General features: G+C 40.0%; 1 pseudogene; it reads right to left on the minus strand.

Moving 5' to 3' along the window:
* Positions 1-351: 351 nt before the first annotated feature.
* Positions 352-4113, minus strand: LOC118986470 (inhibitor of growth protein 2-like; annotated as a pseudogene).
* Positions 4114-4429: the final 316 nt, after the last annotated feature.

A 4429-nucleotide genomic window follows, 5' to 3' on the forward strand; every position in this document is an offset into this window, starting at 1 on the left:
AATCACCCAGGAATAAAACTTTAAATCTATTTGAAAATTCTAGAACCAAAAAATATGTATTTGAGGCCAAAAGTAGGTCAGAAATTAAAAATATCAAGATTAAGAGCATTTTACGTCAATAACCAAAATAATTCTAAGTGCAGCTAGGTGGTGTATTAGGTTTCTGATTGCATTTTTTAACTTATTTATAATACCCTAAACAGTCAATTTCTCCTTCCTCAGGAAAGGATTCTGGATTCTGAACATGAGACTTTTTTCCTAATGAAGAATAGCTACACAAATGGGGGTTTTTTGTTGTTTTTTTTCAAAGTACAACTTTTAATACATCATTAATATTAATAATTAAAAATTATTGCATAGTCTTATGCATTTACCCTAAAACATTTTCTGAAAGTAAATCCTGAAAGTATTATATAAAAGACAACCCTTTAAAATGTGGATGGCCTTTACTACCTCGATCTTCTTTCCTTTTTTGTCTTTTCAGTACTTTTGTCCATTGTTTTCTCATTATCTCCCCTGCACTTTGGGCAACACCATTTCCCCTTTGGTTTACAGGTAAGTGAAACGCATAAAAAGTGAAACCACCCAATTGGACACTGTTCATTATCACATCCGATCATCTCCCTATAAGACACTTGGTTACATAAACAGTATGTCGGTTCATTGGGATCTATGGCAAATTCAACAGGTGAAGCTCTTCGCTCCTGCTTGGCCTTGGAGCATTTCTTTTTCTTGGCTGATGGATTTCTTTTCCTTCGGTGGCTGATCATCACAGTCTTCAATGCCATTAGTCATGTGGCAAAAATCACGGCTTTCACTGGGCCGCTGTCTTCGGGGTCTCCTTGACAATCTTTTTCATTGGCTGGAATCCATTTTTGCTTTATCTGAGTCTCCTTCACTTTCAGCAGGATCTTGAAAACACTGTGAATGTAGCTCCATTTGCCTTACCTGATTTTCCACCACTTCAAGCATTTTGGTGACTATCTGAATTTTTTCATCTCCCAATTCTTGAGTATTGATTAATGCTCTCTGGAGATGCTGCTGTAGGCATTTCTTCTGGTTTAAATCATCTTCTTTCTTATATTTTTCATAGACATCATCAATTTCCTTTAATGTTTCCAGGCTGGCGGGACCACGCGTCTGGGCCCCTCGGGTGTCTATGTCACCACAAACGTTTTTTTATATGATGCTTATATAATAAGGATCTTAATTCTAATAATTGGCACTCTCTCAGGTAGCTGGATAAAAGAGCAAAGCCCCTTCATTACCCTCTGAAAGAGTTTTCAAAAATAAAATAACTTCACTTTTAAAAGTCCATTTGTAATGAAAAAAGGAAATGTCTGTGCAGTAAAAGATGCCTAAATCCAACTTATCCCTTCCTTCATTTAACTGAGGCAATGTATATGGAATAACAAAGTTCTATATCAACCAAAGAACTTGCATAAAGTCTTCAAGCCTATGCAAGAAAGGTTAAACTCTAGGGTAAGTATAAGCACCCAGGCCTGGGGTAGGGTGAGAAGATGGTGGAGGAGAATCTCCTTAGCTTCACCATTGGACTTCAGATGAAAAATTTAGAAAGAAGGAAAGATAGGAAACCATTTAGGATTTGATTGGAGAGAAATTTTTGTAGGAGCAATGGTGTGCCTCTTTTCCAATCACTAAAATCTTTTCTTCTTCTCCTTTTCTTATTTTAAGATTTGATTTATATAATTTTAGAGAGAGGGCAAGGGAGGGAGAAAGAGAGGGAGAGAAACATTGATGGGTTGCCTCTTGCACACCCCTGAGGACCTGGCCCATAACCCACGCATTTGTTCTGACCAGGAATTGAACAAGCAACATTTCAGTTCGTAGGCCAGCACTCAATCCACTGAGCCACACCAGCCAGACCCTATTTTCCTTCTAATTCCAATCCCAATTCTACCTCTCATATAGGATCTGCTTCCGGCTTCATTCCCATGGGTTGGAACCTGACCCTGGCAAGAGACATTTTCCTTGGGAAATCTCACTTGTCCTAGTTGGCAAAGACCCTAGAAAGCCTCCAGCTTAGTCTCTGGTCTGATCTCATATACCTGAATGCACATGACTGGGCTCAACTAAGTACTGGGCTCTGCGTTCTAGTTCTGGTACCATAAATAGAGTTCAAGGAGGAGCCAGCCATTCTTTCCGGAGCTTCCCTTAATTAACTGGAACCTCAGCCTCCTTCCTCCAGGCTGATGGACCAGGACAGCAGAGTGAAGGCTGGGACAGGCCCTCTCCCTGGCCTCACTGACCTTTTCACAATGCCCAGGGACACATGACTCATTCTGGAACAGAAGTCAAGTGTGCACTGGGGTCATGTTTGTGTCTGGCTTTCAGTGAGGACAAGCACAGTTTTCTAAGAGTGCTGTGATGATTAAACACCACTGAGCGGAAGGACAGAAAGGTGCCATTTTTCCATCCTCCTTCCTTCTTCCCTTTTCCCCCCATTTCTGTTATTACTTTCACTTGGACAGTTTTAGTCAAAGGGAAGATACTTTCATGGGTTCAAGTATTGATCTGTTTGTAAAACCCCCGAAAATAAGAATCTAAACCAAAAACAACTTCAAAAACTTGCTCTTTGAACGAGTCTTTTCCCAGAAAAGATAGAAGAAAGTAAAACTACAACACAAATCAAAAAGCAGCATCTCATTTAAACTTTCCTCTCTCCTGCAACTCCTGAGGAGTTACAAATTAGTCCAGCCAAGGCAGGAACCTGGAAATTCAAGTCACTTCTGCTCAGATCCTGCAGTTTTTCATTGTTTGGCTAAAGCTACAATTATAGGGATGACTCTCAATCACCCGAGTTCTGGACGCAGGTTGCTGGGTGTACTGTGAAAGGAGCTATTACTGAGCCTCTGCTCTTCAGAGGCTGAGAGAGGTGGAATGAGGTGGAGTTTTTGCTGATTTATAAGCATTAAATCAGATGAGGACAATGAGCAATATGCCTATCTTTCTTATAACACCATATGAACAGCGATTATTCTCCAATACCTGGAGGAGTATCTCACAACATGCAGGTAATATAAGCAGCAGGAAAGAAGGTTGAAAGTGACTTTCTGTCATCCCCACATTAGTAGAACAGTAAGATGAATGTTGCGTCTTAAAATGCCTAGCATTTTTTTGCCTGCTATTATTAACCTTGCATGCTTCTAAGCAGCACGGGGTCCTGGAGAAAAGGTTATAACAAGTGGATATTTCAGAGCAGAGATTGCTATCCCAGGTAGGCTTTGTTGTATGTGCTTCTTTAACCTTCTTTTGTGCTTGAAATCCACTATTTTGATGCAGCAGCCATTCCTTTTCAGTTATCAAAAATTTCTCAAACACAGCAGCTAAATGTACTTGGATTCGGCACAATGTTCGAATCAAATGAAGTGCCTTAAATGGTTAAGCTGACACTCCTCCAAGATGGGTTGAGATGTTTCCCTATAGAAAAGTGCTGACTACCTCGTCTGTAGTGCCAACTCCAAATATTATAAAGGGCTTTGTGTTTTATAGCATCCTTCCTCCCTTGGTATGGGTCCTATACTCTGATTTTTGTGGGGTTTTTTTAGGCTAAAGAGGATATATTTTATCATAATGACTTCATATCCAATGTGTACAGGCCAACGCAAACAGGGTATTACAAGTTAAAGAACTGTACCTCAGGCACCATTTTATTAGAACTAGTGTTTACATCAAACAATACATCCTAAGTACTTTATATTAAGCGTGGACAAATCATTTGCCTGAGGATTAGGTGTTGTGCCATTGAAATGTAATCCTTCTGTTGATTTTTTTCTTAACTGCCAAACCAAACATGGTCAAAGAAGTAACTGTAAAAATGGAAACAAGAGTAATCTTATCCTACATTTCAAGCATAAAATAAAAACTGGAGCCAAAACAAGTGTACTACAATATAAATTGAAGCATTTCTCTCAAGCACACACCTGTTTCTGTTTGTCTAATATCTGTCCCTCAGTTTGCTTTCAGCACTGGAATGCACCAGTGATACTGCATTCTCAAAGTATATAGGGGTGAAAAAAAGAAAGCAGTGCCCAGTAGAAGCCAAACAAGACCTCACAAATTACCCTCGGCCTTGTGCGTTTGACTCTTCATCTCCGCTAATCCCTTCCCTAAAAGGTCTGACAGGAAGGGGGAAGTCCTAGTGTGCAAGACCACTGTGACAGTTGATTTTGCTCTCTCAGGCCAGAACCATATGTTTTAGGATACTGTTAAAACAATTCATAAATTAGCATCAGGGTTATTTTTTAAAGATTTTATTTATTTATCTTTAGAGGGGAAGGGAAGGAGAGAGGGAGAGAAACATCAATGTATGGTTGCTTCTCGTGTGTCCCCTGCTGGGAACTGGCCTGCAACCCAGGCATGTACCCTGACTGGGAATGGAACTGTGGTTGTTTGGGTCGCAGGCCCA

Source organism: Sturnira hondurensis, unplaced genomic scaffold, assembly GCF_014824575.4.
Source record: "Sturnira hondurensis isolate 20B ecotype Veracruz unplaced genomic scaffold, ASM1482457v3 Scaffold0004271, whole genome shotgun sequence".
Lineage (NCBI taxonomy): Eukaryota > Metazoa > Chordata > Mammalia > Chiroptera > Phyllostomidae > Sturnira > Sturnira hondurensis.